The following is an 18,276-nucleotide window of genomic DNA, read 5'->3' as shown; positions in this document are numbered from 1 at the left end:
TAGCCTTTCTTTAAAAATTGTAATTTAGCATGGATTACTTATCCCTCTGAGCCTTGTCTGTGAGATGGGCTAAAAACCTTATCTCAGAGGATAGCTGGGAGCATCCACAGATATAATGTTTGTAAATTCAGCACAGTGCTTGACATATAATGGACCTTAACCTATTAACTCACTTCTCCTTATGCGTGTTAATCCTGACTCTGCAGTCATATAATTCTTGTTCCTAAAACCATAGCCCTTAATACAGTGTAAAGGACCTAGAAGGTGCTCTATAAATTGATTGTATTGAGGAAATAGATGACTATAAATGGGTATGCAACTCTAAGGTTGGCTTTTATATGACAGTTGCATTTCTAAACCTTGTATGCTTCTCTTTGGTCTCCTTGCAATGGGAAAAGTAAGCTTCAGATATAAAAACCAGATTGGAGGTCTTCAGGTATAAACTGTTTGCATTTTGGATTACAAAAGCATTTAAATGGCAATCCAGATAGTAACCTCAAGATAAAATGGAAACGATGTGCATTTTTCCACTCTGGCTTCTTCAGAGCATCAGCATTACTCACACACTTCGCTAGAGCTCTAAGTACCCTGTAAATTACAAATGTGCTTGTACCGTAAAGAGTCTCAGATCTTCAGTAAATAACAGAATCATTCACATCTCTCTGTTACCTTGTCTGTAGTTCACCTGTCCAGGGCTGGGTACTGGTGGTGCAGAGGCTGCCCAAATTGCACCAGTGCTGATTAAGGACCCCTGGAGTACACGGACTTTCTCATGATCGTTTCCCCTAGGCTGCCTTTTCTCCTCCTCTGAATTCCCACCTCCTCCTTAGCCATCAAGGCAAAGTCACAAGGAGCATAAATTCTTGGCTTAGACATGGGTTTGAATCCTGATTCAGTCACGAATTAGCTATATAACATCATTCAAATTCTCGTCGCTTCAATTTCCTCATCTGTAAATAGCCATCCCTACACTTGTAATTAAAGGAGACAGTAAATAATAGAGACGTGGAATGATGAGTACGGCATACATAAGCTGTTCTTCCAATTGGTATTTTCTCCCCTAATGAATCTTTCTTCACTTTCGAATCTATCCCCCAGCTAAACCAGAACCAATTGTCTCTTCTTACATACATTGCCAAAAGTTATCCACACTTACCAAGGGGTACTCAACACTGTCTACCTGACGTAATAGTCATTTCTGCTTCCTCTCCTCTTCCTCATAGTAGAGAGGAAGCTGATGAAAGTGACCATGTCTTTTGTTTGTGTATCCCTAGCCCTAGAAGTTTCTGGCATATAACTGAAGACAAATAAATGATAGGTTTTATAGATATGTATTCCAGACAAACAAGCATAGCAAACATAGCAAATAAACAGTCAGAAAAATTAAATATTCAAGAGAATTTACATTGACAAGAAGCAGTAGGCATCACCTTTAATTTATACATCAGTTGGTTGTCTACTGAAATACTTTTCTACAACTTTTAGCACATTGAGGCAAGAATTAATATTCCAATTTGATAGAGGGAGAAACTGAAAAGGGATATGGGCAGATCACCTGATGGGCCTCTGGTAGTGAAGCTGGTGAGTGTCTGCATCGGTTAAGACTCTTTCAGTTGCTGGGGCAGAAAACCTGATTCAAACTAAATAAGAAGGGGAGTGGCTGCTCATGTAAGCTAAAATGTCCAGGGGTAGATCTAGCTTTAGCTGAGTCCTGTTTCAGGGTCCAAATGATGTCACAAGGCTCCACTATTTTGCACTGGTTCCTCTGGGTGGAACACATTAATGGGTTCTGCCTGGTGACTTCAGTGGCTTCAGGTTATCATCGCTGTAGCATCTGTTGCAGCAGAAGACATCATTCGCTTCCCTGAGCATGGCGACACAAGTCAGAGAACTGAGCTTTGGTGACAGTGAGTGGCCTGACTTGGAGCCTGTCTCTGTGGCTGGGGGGTTGAGTGCATTGACAGCATAGCCTACACACCCGGACTCTGCAGGGTAGGGTATGGGGAAGGTCAAGTCAACATTATTCACCTATGCATGTGGACCAAAAAAGGAGTGGTTGTTCTCCCAAAGTAATGAGGATATTGCTCTCAAAAGAATGGTATTTTGATGGGTAAAAATAATAAAATTCTACTCCAATTGCAGAATCAAGAGAACACCCTTCTCCTGCGTGGAGATATATCGTCAGACCAACAGATAATTCTAGGATGAATCAAGGAAAGGACAATTGTATATATGTGTGTATGTGTGTGTACATACATATATGTGTGTGTGTGTGTATATATATATATATAAATTATATAGTGCTATATTCTATATGTCACTTTTGGTTAAAGCTTCAAAGGTTAGTAGCAAAAATGCAAAAACCTGGGCATATGGGGCCAGAAAATTAACTGTTACCCAGGAAATTGGCTCCAATATATAGTCTAAAAATATTAATCAAAGACGCCAAATAAGGAAAGGACACCAGTGACTATTAGGTCAATATTTATCCTTCCCGAGAAAGAAAACTAAAGGTTCAATGTCTTACCCACTATTACATGGCTATAGACTATATTTTTTTCTCAAGTTATATTACCAGAAACCTACTTATGAGCTATGTTGCTTTAGTTTTCTGCAGAATTAAAAGTTAATATATACTTTATATTAATAATAGCCATTATACTAACTTTTAATGTTGGATCAATTAAGGAATAATTGTCTAGAAAACGCTTCTGAATTTTCATATATTAGTTTCTTAAGACGCTGATTGTTATATTCACCAATGTGTCCTAGGTAAGACTTTTGAAATGAAGTGAAATAAATTCCTCCAAGGGATTAATGATCAATCAAAAACTCACCTTTCTTGAAAAGTTAGATGGAGTTCATTTTATTGGGAAAAAAAATTCTGCATGATGAAAATGATGCTCATATCTAAGCTTAGTGTTCACTTACAGTGATCATTCATTCATTTAACAAATACTTATTAAATATCGAAAGCTTGTTTTCAGAAATGTGAGCATGACAGTGCCAAAGAAAAAGTCTCTCTTCTAATGGAGATTTTATCCTGGTGGGGGATAAAAAAAATACAAAAAAATGCATAAAATAATATCAAGTACCAATAAGAATATTGAAGAAAAGATATGTTTAGCTTCAGTTTTTGCAATTCCTGTTTCTTCCCTAGTACCTCACTGACCTCTCAGTAAAGTTTCTCCAAGTTTCTCATTACTATGAATCCTTTGAAATACAGATTTTTGATTGTGAACTGCCTTATTTCATTTTGAAATTAGGCTTAGCATAAATGTAAATATCCCCTTAACTTGAATCAAGTGGTTAGATTTGTTCCTATCATAGCCAACCAAATGCACTCATATAGAGTCCCTCTTATGGACTGAGCATTGTTGCTTGTGACTGACATTGACACAGTCAAGAGATACAGGAATATGACTAATTGCAATAAAATGTAACGGTTATGCTAACCAGAAGCAATATGAATTCCAGAGACAGCTGAGGGCACTCTAGGTAGGCAGAAGAGCATGGGTGGTGAGATGGGGTGATGAGGGAGCAGGGGCAGAAGTGATTAGACTGGAAAGCGGTGGCAGGGACCACATGGAGATGAGCCTTGAAGGTCATGCTAACAAGCTGAGATTTGATCCTGTGGATTTAACATTAGCCATAAAATCTGAGCGAACAAAAGACAAACAGAATGGCATACAAGTGATATCAACTCATTGCTCAGTCTGATCAAAGTCCCAGACTTTTTCCTAACAACACATAGATCTCTTAATCAGCTTTCTGAATCAATAATAGACTGAGTTACTTCTCTGTCCAATAGCTCCCCATTTTACATACAGAAAACCAAGGTCCTTGAGATAGCTTGCAAAACCCTACATAATCTGACCTTCTGTTATTCCTCTACTTGTCTCCTCTACTCTTCCTCTTGTTCACTCCACTCCTGCCATACTCACCTTATTGTTACATAACAGGCCAAATAATCTTCCTCCTCTGCACCAGCCCTTTCTTTTCCTTGGAATGTCCTTTCCTTAGATGCTCATATGGCATACTTTCTCTTCTCTTCAGTCTTGGTTCAAATGTTATCACTCAGTGAGGTCTACCATTGAAGCACTCCTCATCATTCTCCCCTCCCCATATCCTACTTAACGTTTAGCCATAAAACTGAAACCCTCTAGCACATTATATAATTTACTCCCTCTCCCTACTACAATATCAAATCCAGGAAGGCAGAGAGTTCTGTCTCTTTTATCCTCTGCTCTATCCCCGGAAGTCATGCCTTTTGGTAAGAGCTTAACAAACATTTGTTGGATGAATGAAAGAATAAGTGTATCTCTCCAACTCTAAGACTTTTCCCCAAATCTCTGTTCAAAACTAAAGAACTACAGTTCCTTCAATTTTTCCACATAAATTCGCATTTCATAATCAATTCATGCTAAGGGTAATTTTTCATTGCACACAATTTTATTGTTACATTTCCACCATTTATGACCAAAGTGCCAAAGTGAAATGAACATGATGAAAATAGACAAAAGTAATAGACATACTTTTTAGATGTGCAATTTTCTCTTGAATCATTTGTCCCTTTTTAATCAGGAACTGATGGTGCACAAAAGCAGTCAACAGATCTGAAAGAATTCAGGGGAATCACAAAAATCAATGTGCTGATGTCCAATGATGCATTTCCTTTATGTCAATTACTTTCATCGCTTGGACTCTAAAATTATTCACTAAAAGCTCGACTTGATGGGTTTTCTCCTTTCTTCAGGTTATATAACGGCATTCTTTCAGGCACTCATTTTCCCTGTGTTCTTGTTTCAAGATTGTCTAATGTTTTTTCTCCTTCAAAAACAACCCAACATAGTAATTTGTTAATGCTATCTTTAGTATCTCCTCTTCAATTTTGGTGGCAAGTAGGGGTGTTTTTATTTTAATTTCTCTCCAAGAAGTTTTCTTTTTCTCTTTACTGTTAAAAGTTGACATTACTTTCGGAGTGTCTGAGTAAGGGGCTTAGCAAATCCCATCTCCAAAAATCAACAGTAATACTGTACAAAAGTGACCAAAACAACCATTCCAGGACTCTGGAAATTGATCAAAGGCATACATGAAATTGAGAAGTATTTATTCAAGAAATAACTACTATAAAAAACCTGCTAACCCTCGGTAAAAACAGTGATTTACTTTTCCTGTTTTCTGTTTGTAATTCTTCCACCTTACCTCTGCTTTCCCCGGCTCTTTTCTACAGAAAGAAATCTTGTTCCTAACCAGGTAAGTCTTACCTAACCTGGCAAGTGTTTCTACCTGAGTTTTAGCTACTGTTGCCATACAATTTATAGCAGGGACTCATTTTTTCAGCAAAGACAAAAATACACTCGAAAACACATTCCACAGTGGGTCACTTCTCTAACTTTTGACTCTCCTCCATAATTTGCCCACTTTTGTTTACCTTTAAGAGTCATCAAATAACTGTCCTTGTATTTTGTTCAGTTTTTATTTTTAATTAGAGGAGGCTCAGGTGATAGGAAGTTCACACTTCCAAAGTGGAACAGAAACTGCCCAAATCAAAGGTTGGCAAACTTTTTCTGCAAACGCCAGTTAGAAATCATTTTAGGCCTTGAGGGACACATATGGTCTCTGTCCCATGTTCTTATTTTTTAAACACCCCTGAGAAATGTAAAAAACATTTTTAGCTTGTGGGCTACTGAAAAGTGGATAGGATTAGGCCCTTGGTCCGTAGCTTGCCAAATCCTACCCTAGATCTTTGCCTTTTTAAAATTAAACTTTTTATTATGGGATCATTGTAGACTCATATAAAGTTCTAAGAAATAGTACAGAAGAATCGCTTGTACTCTTTCCCCCTTTTCTCCCTATGATAACATCTTGAAATTTGAGGGCACTCTGTCACAGCCAGGATACCGACATTGGCACAATCAAGAAAAAGTCATTGAGTTTTAAACCTTTCTACTATTTTAATACAAGCATTTAAATTCAAACGTTTTCCTCTAACCGCTGTTTTGGCTGTTTTTACCATAAATTTTGATACGTTTTGCTTTTATTATCATTCAGTTTGCAATAACTATTTTCTCATTTCTCCTGTGAGTTCTTCCTTGACCCATGGATTAATTATGTGTATGTTGTCTATTAATATAAATTTGGGGATTCTTTTCAGAATATCTAGTGGCTATCTAATTTCATACTGTTGACGTCAGAGAATACACTCTGGAAGATTTCAAACTCTAAAATTAATTAGGCTTTTGTTATGACCCATGATCTGACCTGGCTTAGTGACCATTCCATGTGCATTTGAAAAGTTGCACATTCTTCAGCTTTTGGGTTTATGTTCTGCTAATGTCAATTAAGCCAAGTTTATTGACATTGTTGTTCACGTCTTCTATAGGCTTACTTGTATTTTTATATACTTATGTTGTCAAAAATGAGAGAAGGATATTAAAATCTCCCATTATGACAGTAGACTTTATTTCTCCTCATATGTCAATTTTTGCATATGAATTTTGAATTTCTGTTACTAAGTCCATATATAGATAGAATTGCTATTTCTGATGTATTCTTCCTTTCATCATTATGAAATGTAATACTCTTCATTTTGAAATATATTTTCTCCGATATTAATATAGCCAACTCAGTATTCTCCTAAACAGTATTTGCATGATATATCTTTGTCATCCTTTTATTTTCACCTAATCTGTATCTTTTATATAAAGTACATCTCTTTTAGACAGCATATAATTGTTCTTGAGTTTTTATCTAGTTTAACAATCTTTCACTTTTGATTGGAGTATTTATCCATAATTTAATGTACTTACGAATATGATTGAGTTTGTCTATGTTCTTTTGTTTTATTTTTCCCTTGGGTTTCATTTTTCGCTTCCTTCTTTGCTGCTTTTTTTTTTTTAGTGTTCCATTCTATTTTGTCTTTTAAATTTTCAGCTAGACTTATTTTTTGTAGTTTCCCTGAGGTTAAAATTATGCATTCTTAAATTATCAAAATCTATTGAGTCAAAAATATTTGTAGCTATGTGTGGTGATGGATATTAACTACACTTATTGTGGTGATCGTTTTGCAATATATACAAATATCGAGTCATTATGTTGTATACCTGAAACTAATGTCATATGTCAATTATATCTCGAGAAATAATCTATTGAGTCAGTATTATACCACCACACATTACACCACAGATCCTTCACAAACCCTACTTCACACTTGCCATTTGCACTACCCATTTCACAAATGCAATAACCTAAAATACTATAATTCATTTTCCCACCTCTCTCATTCTTGTACCATTGTTGTTACATCTTTTCTTTTGTTATAAACCTCACCCTACATTGCAATTATTTTTGCTTTTAAAAGTTAGTTATCTTTTCCGAAAACATAAGAATGAACAAGTCTTTTATATTTACCCAGATATGTGTTATTTCAGGTGATCTTAACGTTCTTTCCTGTAGATCTGAATTCCTATATGATATCAATTTTTCTCAGCCTGAGCAACATACTGTCATACTGCTTATAGTACAGGTCAACTGACAATGAATTCTTTCAACTTTAACCTTATGAAAAGATACTTATTTCACTCTCTTTTTTTGAATTTCACTGGCACTTCATTTTTACAATGTGATGGAATTATACTTGACATAGACTAAAGCGAACATATTTAGAGTATATAATTAGATGAGTTTTGTCATATATATACACCCATAAAACCATAATTAACAAAATGAATATATTCATCACACTCAAAATTTCCTCATTCCCTCTTGTTATTCATCCTTTCTTCCAAATCTGTAACTTGTCCTCTCACTTTTCTAACAGTGTCTTTGAAGAACAGTTTTTCATTTTGGTGGGAAGTTTAATATACCAATTTTTAATAGCTCATGATTTTTGTGTCCTTTATAAGATATTTTTGCTACATTCAAGTTACTAATATATTGTCCTATATGATACCGTAGAATTTTAATAATCTTAGCCCTTTCATTTAGGTATATGACCCACACCATATGGATTTACCCCTTTTGTACATGGTGAGAAGTACGGTGCAATAATCTTTTCTTTTTTTACATGTGTGCCCCAATTTTATCAAATACTTTTTATGCATCTATCAAGAGGACCTATGATCTTTTTTCTTTTGTCTATTAATATGGTGAATTACATAGATTTGCAAATGTTAAACCAGCCGTACATTCCTGAGATAAATCCTACTCAGTCATGGTGCATTATCCTTTTTAAATATTCTTGGATTAGATTTGCCAAAAAATTGTTAAGAATATTTATGTTTATGTTAATAAGGGATATCAATCTGTAATTTTTTGTTGTAATTTATCCTTCTGATTTTAATATAAATTATTTTTTCTGCTCCTATGTCTTCTCATTCTGTACTTTAATTGCATGTATATAGACTGTCTCAATTTATCTTATGGTTTACTTTTGGACTATAAATATTTTAGACTCTTTTTTTCCATGATAATTACTAACTCTTTGCAACATATTAAATAAAATAATAAACTATTATTTGGTTATTGCAATAAAATCAAGAAGTATCAATTATTATTTACATCAGGAACACTTGTTCCTCATTATTTATGTTTCCGTGTGAAGAAAATTCCATTGGCAGGTTCTAACCTGAGTCATCTACTCAGAAAATGTGCAAAGAATACACTGAAAATCTTGGTGCCATTATGCTTTCAAAGAGTAAAAATCCTTTGCTTCATTTACAATTTTGATTAAATTAGCATCTGTTCCTGGAAATTGTCCAAGGCGTTTATGTGAAGAAATAATACAAATCCAACAATAAAGAGTAGAAAGTGCTTGCAACCTGTGTGTTAAGTTTCCCAGCATCCCATTTATCAACCTTTCTGATCTGTAGTCTAAAATTTAACCCACTGTGATTTTTTCCATTTATTCCATTGGGTTGCCCCAGGGAGTCCAAGTGGTTTAGTGAAACTCTGACCAGAGCCTCCCCAACTTCAAAGTTAAGGTTGGCCTTAGAGTTTCTGGATTGTTCTCTATAAATTTTAGCCTGAGATGCTTCATGAAGCCTTACCACTGCCAGTCTGCTCATTCTCAGAAAAGGAGATAGATTTGTCATCAACATCTACTTCCAATTGTGTCCCTGTTGATGATGACAGTGACATTGCAGGATTTTCTCTCTAATTCCATGAAGATTGTAGGGTATGCTTGGTCTTCAAGGAGATAGAGCAGTGGGATGCAAAAGGTGAGTTGTGGCATGCCAATCCAAGCCAAGTGCTACAGTAAAGCTTAAAGATCTGAATCCAAGACCTGCGTACAATGATTACTGCTATGTGACCAGGGGCAAGTTCCATAGCCTCTCTGTGCCTCAATTTCCCTCAAATGGACACAGTGAGAATTAAATGTAGTAAGATTTGTGAAAAAAAAGTTTAATCTATGAGGAATTATATTATTGTTGTCATCTTATTATGTATAGGAATTCTCACTAACTATAAAATGAGTCAATGGAAATACACTGAGGAATGTTTAGAAAATAGAGGTAAAAAAGAAGGAAGATGTTATCCAAGCATTCTTCAGAGGAGTCGTGAGGAAGAAGAGGGAGGGTGAGAGAATCTATTATCCTTATGGAAGGTAATTGGTGAGACTACCTCTAAGTAAGAAGGGCTGGTCACATGCAGTCTACCAAGCAGTTATCACATGAAGAATTAAAACCATATAAGCAGTATGCTATTGAAGCTTACACAGGTCAGAAGTGTGGAAACATGGAGGAGATAATTTGGAATCATAAAAAAATTCAAGTAACCAAATGAATGCAGTGAAAAAAAAAAGGGGGGCAAAAAAATAAGATGCTATCTTTTAACCTAAACATCAATAATTGCATTGAGTATAAATGATATAAAGACCCCAATTAAAATCAGAGATTGATAAATTGGATAGAAAGGTCACAAGACCTAGCTATTTTCCGCCCACAATAAACATAGTCCAAATATAAACACACACCAAGGTTAAATTAAAAAGGATGGAAAAAATATACCACGCAAATACTAATCAATAGTTTGGAGTAGCTATATCAATATCAGACAATGTATATTTCAGAGTAAGGAATATTATCAAGCAGAAAGAATCTTCTTTCATAATGAAAATTGGTCAAGTCATCAAGAGGACCTAATGATCCTAAGTCTTTAGCCACTTAACAAAATACATGATGTACAAAATGCATAGAATTATAAGAAGAAATAGACAAATCCACAATTATAGATGAATATTTCAATACCCCATTCTCAATAATTGATAGGTCAAATAGAAAATCACTCAGTATGCAGAAGACTTACAAAACACGGTCAACCAACTTGACCTCATTGACAGTTTGGAAAACTCTACCCCAAAACTGCAGAATTCACATTTTTTTCAAATACATATGGAATATTTATCAACATAGACCATAAAACAAGTCTCAATAAATAACAGAATTTGAAATCACACAAAGTATGCTATCTGGAATCCTGGAACTAAATCAATAACAGAGCAAGATCTGGAAAATCTTCACATTTCTAGGTATTTGGAAAGTAAAAAAACTACTTCTAAGGATGGATGAATGAAATAATCAAACTGGAAGTTAGATAATTACTTTGAACTACTGAAAGTAAAAACATAACAGAATTTGTGGGAATAGAATACAGAGTCAATGAAATAGAGTACAGAAATCAATTGAAAAAAGTAACAAAACCAAATGTCAATTTGACAAAATCAATAAACTTGATAAACATCTAGCCAGACTTATCCAGCCAGAAGAAGAAACAAATGACCAATATCAGAGTGACAGGAATGAAATCAGTGCAGATTCTTCAGATATTCTTAAAAGTTAATAAGAGAATATTATGAGGAAAAAGCAATTCTTGTTAACTTACTATTCCGTAATCTGGAGGGTTTAGAGATCTTGACATGATTATTAATATACACACATTTGTTTGTTTAAGCAACTACATTGTTTCACGGGAGAAACGCAGTATGTTTGCTATGAAAAGTTCACCTAGCAGCCTTCTAGATTTAATAGAGAATTGTCTATGATAAGAAAGATTAGGGGCCAGCTCAGTGGAGCAGCAGTTAAGTTCGCACATTCTGCTTCAGCAGCCCGGGGTTTGCCAGTTCGGATTCCAGGTGTAGACCTACACACCACTTATCAAGCCACGCTGTGGCAGGCGTTCCACATATAAAGTAGAGGAAGATGGGCACAGACGTTAGCTCAGGGCCAGTCTTCCTCAGCAAAAAGAGGAGGATTGGTGGCAGATGTTAGCTCAGGGTTAATCTTCCTCAAAAAAAAAAGAAAGATTACAGTAAGAATGTCTGAACTAATATATGAACAATCCACAAGTACTAAGGTTTCAATATCATCTAAACTTATGTGCAAAAATTAATTTAAAATTAAGTTTTATAAAATTCATATAGCCTTTTGTGTATCAATATGACTGTGGACACTATAAAAAAGAATATTATGAACAACTTTGTGACAAAAATGCAATTTAGATGAAATTGACAATTCTTTGAAAGGCACAAACTACCAAAGCTCACATTGTGGCCCGAATAGCCCTATGTTTATTAATAAATTTAACTTTGTAGTTAAAACCCATTCAACACAAATTCTTCCAAAAAACTGAAGAAGAAATACCTCATAACTAATTCTATAGGGCTACATTCCCTGAAACCTAAACCAGACAAAGACACTACAAAAAAAGACCAGAACAATATTCCTCATAAATGTCAGTGTAAAAATTCATAACAAAATTTGAGCAAAAATACGTAAAATTATAATATATCATGACTAAGGAGAGTTTATTCCAGGAATGCAAGGTTGGTTTAACAGTCAAAAATCAGCAAACATTAGGCAGAATCTTAACAAAATAAACAAAAAGTCATATAATCATCTTAATAGGTACATAAAAATCATCTGACAAAACGTTACATCCATTCCTGATTTTTAAAAAAACTCTCAGCAAACTGCAAAGGGGAAAAAACTTCCTCAATTGATAAGCCTCTGTGGGAAGCCAACAGCTAATGTCATTAATAAAGATGAAAGATACAACACTTTCTCCCAAATAGGAGGAACAAGGCAAAGATGTTCGCTCTAACAACTTGTATTCAACATTATTCTAGATACTTTAGTCGTGGCAAAAAAAGCATGAAAACAAAACAGCAACTAGATTGCCAAGGAAGAAGTAATAGTGTCTTTATTCACAAAGCACATGACAATCTTTGTATAAAACTGAATAAAACCTATAAAAACATACGCTAAAACTAATAAGCGGGTTTAACAAGTGTGAAGGATAACGGACAAATATAAAATTAATTATAATTCTACATAGTAACAGTGAGCAATCAGAAAATTCAATTTAAAAAGCAACCATTTAACAATGTATTCTATTATAAAGTTGTATCCCAAGGGGCTTGGCCTAACAATTCTGATACTTTTATACATGTGTACCAGAATTGAACGTTTACTTAATATAAATAGATGGTGGATAGTGGGAGCCAGATTTGACACTGTTGGAGTGAGAATTTATCGGTGAGCAAGGGGAGGAGGGTAGAATGATCCATAAGAATGGATTAGAATTGGAGACATCAGTATTAACTCACGTTTAATTTTATATATATATGTGTGTGTATATACAGATGGTTACATATAGGAATATAGATACGTGTATATGCACGAGTTAGAATACACACATATACTTACTTATTCCGTCACTTGAGAGGGCCTAGAAGCAATGACACTCCAGTAGCAACACCACACCTGGCATGTGGATTTTGATTTCTCCCACCATTCTCCAACAGAAGGAGCCAGGTCTCCTTGGAGGAATGACTGATTCTACGTCTGGGGCAGGAAATACACAAGATGAGTCCAGAGTGTCTTATAGTGCCAGAAAGTAAGAAATTGCTTAAAAATAAAACAAAAAACAGCACAATCGTGGGGAGGGGTCACAAAGGAACACAGGAGCCAAGTGGACATACTTTCAATGGCCAAGGCTGGAATAATCCTAAGAAAGAAAATAAATAAATATTATATATGTATATGTATAGTATATACACTACAAAGTAGAATCAGATTGTAAGCCAAGTATAAAATAAATATCTGTGAGTCTATATTGATAGATATAAATGATTAAATAATAATAAATGAATTACAAGTAGTACACCTTGGTTCAATTACAATTTTTAGACAACCACTCTATGGTAGGCATTGCATGATATGCATTATCTAAGGAAGGTCATATAACCACACACAGCAACTCTTTAAGGTCGGTGCTATTGTCTCATTTTGTAGGTGAGAAAATGTAGATTTAGAGAGCTTTAGCTACTTGCTCAAGTTTGCTATGCTAATAAGTAGTGGTCAGATGTTACTGAAAGAATATTGGCGTTGATGAACTTATCTAAGTACAAAGTAGGTGAACTCAGACAAGTCCCTTTTTTGATCTGAACTTTATTTTCCTCATCTGAAAAAATCAAAGGCAAGGACTGCATTGTGTGTTATCTCTACCACCATTTGCAGTCAAGGAGCCTGGGGCTGTCAAGTTTTCCCATTTCATGTGACTTAGCCTATAGACAGCATGGCTATCTGAATTATATGAATGATAAGGATCCTGCTTTGATCCATTTTAGAAACCCTGTGCTCCTCATCACCCACATCTTTTATTGCATCCTGGTTCCATAGCTAAGTGTCACTTACCTTCTCTTTCACAGACTTTGGGACCTTGTGCAAACACTGCCACAAACATCTGAGAAAGCAAAGCCTTGAGCAGAGACAGGTTTCAAACTGTGTACAGAGTGAAAATAAATTTTCCCAGTTTTAAAACTGACCGCAAAAAACCCTTGGGAATAATGTAACGGCAGCAACTGGTCCAATTATATGTAAAGAAACAAATACACACACTCTGAGGGCATTACAGGATATGCCAACAGGACCCCCGACTCAGGCCAGAAAAGAGGAAACAATAAATAAGGTAATGTATTGTGAAGTTGGTGGCCTTGATAAAAAGCAGCATTGTGACAGTTATAAAAGGTTCTTTTATTATTTTTTATTACCTTAGGAGGAGAGGAGGAAACGTCCCTTGTTCCTTTTCTTTCTTGAAAGGCATTTGTTCACTCCCCTCTGCGGTGTGGAGAACAAGGATGTAGTCACCTTCAGGGTTCCACCTTTGACTAAGCCCGTTGTGGTTCTTGGGACTGTTACAATCACATTTTTTTTTAAAAGAGCCTCTGGGTTGGAGCATACAATGTTTGATTAATTGAACAGGAACCAGTTTATCAGTAAGAACAATCAGACCACTTTGATTCTGAAGAGAACGAGTACTGTAGAAGAGGACGGATGGATCCCAGGCTCTGGGCGCCTCCCTAGGACCACAAATACCTGACTTAAGCTCCCTCAGCCTCAGCTGACCCACTGGTTCAGTTAGAAGAACATTTAGAAGTCAGTGTCCACTCTCAAAACATCCTGATATTTTGGTTTATTAAACGTAAAATAACTTCTTATGCATTTTGCCCTGTGAAGATAATATTAGCATTAATTAAGCCCTTAAAACATGCCAGGCACTAGGCTAAATAAATGCATTGTCTCATTTTTCGGCCAGCTTTATTGAGGTATAATTGACAAATAAAATTGTAAGATATTTAACTTGTACAATGTGATGATTTGATATATGTATACACTGTGAAAGGGGTCTCCCCATCTCGTTAATTAACATATCCACCATCTCACGTATTTACCTTGTTTTTTGTTTCTTTGAGGAAGATTAGCCCTGCACTAACATCTGTGGCCAATCCTTCTCTTTTTGCTGAGCAAGATTGGCCCTGAGCTAACATCTGTGCCCATCTTCCTTTACTTTATATGTGGGATGCCTGCCACAGCATGGCTTGATAAGCGGCGTGTAGGTCCGTGCTCGGGATCTGAACTGGCAGGATCCGAACCCGCAAACCCTGGCTGCAGAAATGGAGTGTCCAAACTTAACCGCTGTGCCACTGGGCTGGCCCCTTTTTCGTTTTTTGGTGAGAACATTCAAGTTCTACTTTCTTAGCAAATTTCAATTATACAATGCAATAGTATTGCTGTAGTCACCACGTTATATATTAGTTTCTCCAACTTTATTCATCTTTCACCTTTTACAAGGGTAAAAGTTCATATCGTTTTATCAGCCTCTCCCTATTTTCCCCAACCCCCAGTCCCTGATAACCACATTTCTACTTTGTTTCCATGAGTTTGACGTTTTTTAAGACTCCACATGTAAATGATACCATGCAGTATTTTTCCTTCTCTGGCTAATTTCACTTAGCATAATGCCCTCCAGGTTTGTCGATGTTATTGCAAATGACAGGATTTCCTTCTCTTTTAAAACTAAATAATATTCCATTGTATATATAGGTATACCACATTTTCTTCATCCATTCATCCATTGATGGACACTTAGACCATTTCCATAGCTTAACTATGGTGAACAGTGCTGCAATGGACATGGGAGTGCAGATATCTCTTTGAGATAACGACTTTGTTTCCTTTAAATAAATGCCCAGAAATGGGCTTTCTGGATCATATGATAGTTCTGTTTTTACTTTTCTGAGGAACCTCTATACAGTTTCCATAATGGCTAAACCAGTTTACATTCCATCAAAAACGTACAAGGGTTGCATTTTCTCCAGATGCTCACTAGCGTTTGTTATCTCTTGTCTTTTTGATAATAGACACCCTAACAAGGTGGAGGTGATATCTCATTGTGATTTTGATTTGCATTTCCCTGATGATTAGTGATGTTTAGCAACTTTTCACGTACCTGTCGGTCATTTGTATATCTTCTTTCGAACAATGTTTATTCAGGTCCTTTGCCCATTTTTAACTTAATTATTTGGTTGTTTAAGTTGTATGAGTTCCCTGCAATTTTTGCATATTAACCCCTTATCAGACACATAGTTTGCATATGTATTTTCTCCCATTCCATAGGTTGCCTTTTTATTTTGTTGATAGTTTCCTTTGTTGAGCAGAAGCTTTTTAGTTTGATGTAGTCCCACTAATTTTTCTTTTGTTGCCTTTGCTTTTGGTGTCCAAACCAAAAAGTTATTGCCAAGACCGATGTCAAGGAACTTACACCCTACATTTTCTTCTAGGAGTTTTTTGGTTTCAGATCTTACATTCAAGTCTTTAATCCACCTTGAGTTGATTTTTATGTATAGTGTAAGATAGTGGTCCAGTTTCATTTTTTGCATGTGGCTATCTAGTTTTCCCAACAGCATTTATTGAAAAATCTATCTTTTCCCAGTTGTATATTCTTGGCTCCTTTATTGAAAATTGACTGTATATGCACGGGTTTATTTCCAGTCTGTCTATTTTGTTCCACTGATCTATGTGTCTGTTTTTATGTAATACCATACTGTTTCAATTACTATAGCTTTGTAATATAGTTTGAAATCAGGAAGCGTGGTACTTCCAGCTTTGTTCTTCTGTTTCCAGATTGCTTTGGCTATTCAGAGACTTTTATGGTTGCACACAAATTTTAGGATTGTTATTTCTATTTCTGTAAAAAAATGTCATTGGAATTTTGATAGAGATTGCATTGAATCTGTAGACTGCTTTGGGTAGCAGGGACATTTTAACAGTACTAATTCTTCAAGTCCATTAACATGGAATAGCTTTCTAATTCCTTATATCTTCTTCAATTTCCTTCACCAATGTCTTATAGTTTTCAGTGTAACATATTGCCATCTCATTTAATCTTTACAAGAACCTTGAGAGTCGGGTGTTATTCTAAGTCCCTCAGGTTATTTATGAAGAGACTGAGGCTCAGGGAGATAAGTCCTCTTACTTTAGACTAAGGTCCTAGATCACACAGCAAGTAAACTGATAAAACCTAGACTTGGATCCAAGCAATCTGAGTGAGCACGAAATGGGTAAATAGGGGAGCCCCACAAACCATGATGAGCGACAGAAGAGGAAGGCTTACCCGTGTCCCATGAAGTGTATCTCGACATCCATATAGACAGGTCAGCATTTCCCAAACTGCTCTTATAGGTAAACCTACTTCTCCATGTTGCAGTGTCGCCCTTAACTGGGTAGCCTGGTGGTGCTGGTAGTCTGCATAATCATCACAAGATGGCGTTTACCTGGTCCTAAGTACTAATATCTGTAAAATCAAGTTTGGATATGCTACTTATATTTTTACAGAAAAAAAAATTTGAATAGAATTATTTTAAAAAACAATAAAAACATAGCCATTGAAAAGTGTCCTTCTTCTACCTAAAATAATTTTGAATACAAGCCCTGCACTTTGGGAAGCTCCAGACTTGCTAATGAGAAGCCCTCAATAAACACTTGTTAAATTGCGTTGAATCCATTTTCAATTCCCAATGAAAGAATTTGGGCCCAAATTTGGGAGTTATATTGCCTACTCCAAGTTACACCCTCTCCCTTCACACAGTTCACAGGAGAGAAAGCAGTAGATAGAAAGAAGGGGTCAAGTGCTAAGATTACGGAGGGGCAAGTCCAGCACGAATTCTACCTAGAAAGCAGGATGCATTTCTCAGTTCAGCTGCAACCCAAGAGTCAAGCATTTGCTAAAGTTCCCGGAGGAAGTAACTCTCTGATGACAAAGCAAAGTAAACGTGAGATTGCCCAAGTGGCAAGTGGACACAAAGGCTATGTGTATCCTGAAAAAGTGGCATTCCAGAATAGACCAGCAAGGGCAGGGAGAGCGTGAAACACAAGAACCAAATGAGTGCACCTGGAAGATGTCAAGGTGACCATCCTGAGAGATGAATCCCCTGCTCAGAGTTTCTGCTAATTCTGTGAGGAAGAGTAACTCTTACCTTTACATCAGAGGCTCCTGTGGAACTTTAGTATATGGGGCAAATATTTGCTTACATAAACCAAATAGGAAGATATATTTAGGCTTCAGCCCAGAAAGTGGATGACAAAGTCAGACTTTATAAAGTCCACGGTTGAAGAAACCCCCGAGGCATTGTAGACAGAAACATGAACTGGATAAAGTGTGACCTTGTTGTACACTTGGTGGCAGTGCCCAGAATAACAAATCAATTAAGAAACTTCCCTGATATTAAACAATAAGACCTGTTTCTCCTTGGATTTGCCACACACAGCCCTGATATAGACAAAAGGTAGAAATTACCAAACATACCAGAACATTTTAAGTTAAAAAAAAAGAAAGAAAGAAAAGAAATTTTGACTTTAATTTGTGTGAATTGAGAAAAACGAACTCAGAGAGTGCTGCTAACAAAGTCAAGTTTGAGAGTCTGGCCTGGTTCAT

The 18,276-nt window shown here is 36.0% G+C and overlaps 1 long non-coding RNA gene across 1 annotated transcript; it reads right to left on the bottom strand.

The window, feature by feature from the left end:
• Positions 1–8,338: 8,338 nt before the first annotated feature.
• LOC139085158 (uncharacterized) lies at positions 8,339–14,172 on the bottom strand. The gene is made up of 3 exons (XR_011543234.1): positions 14,054–14,172; positions 12,708–12,845; positions 8,339–11,286 (listed from the first exon to the last, which is right to left on the bottom strand). It is a non-coding gene; the product is annotated as an uncharacterized lncRNA (long non-coding RNA).
• Between the last annotated feature and the right edge of the window lie 4,104 nt (positions 14,173–18,276).

The sequence above is a fragment of the Equus przewalskii genome, chromosome 8, assembly GCF_037783145.1.
Source record: "Equus przewalskii isolate Varuska chromosome 8, EquPr2, whole genome shotgun sequence".
NCBI lineage: Eukaryota > Metazoa > Chordata > Mammalia > Perissodactyla > Equidae > Equus > Equus przewalskii.
The sequence above is the reverse complement of the archived record's forward strand: the minus strand, read 5'-3'. Positions and strand labels throughout refer to the sequence as shown.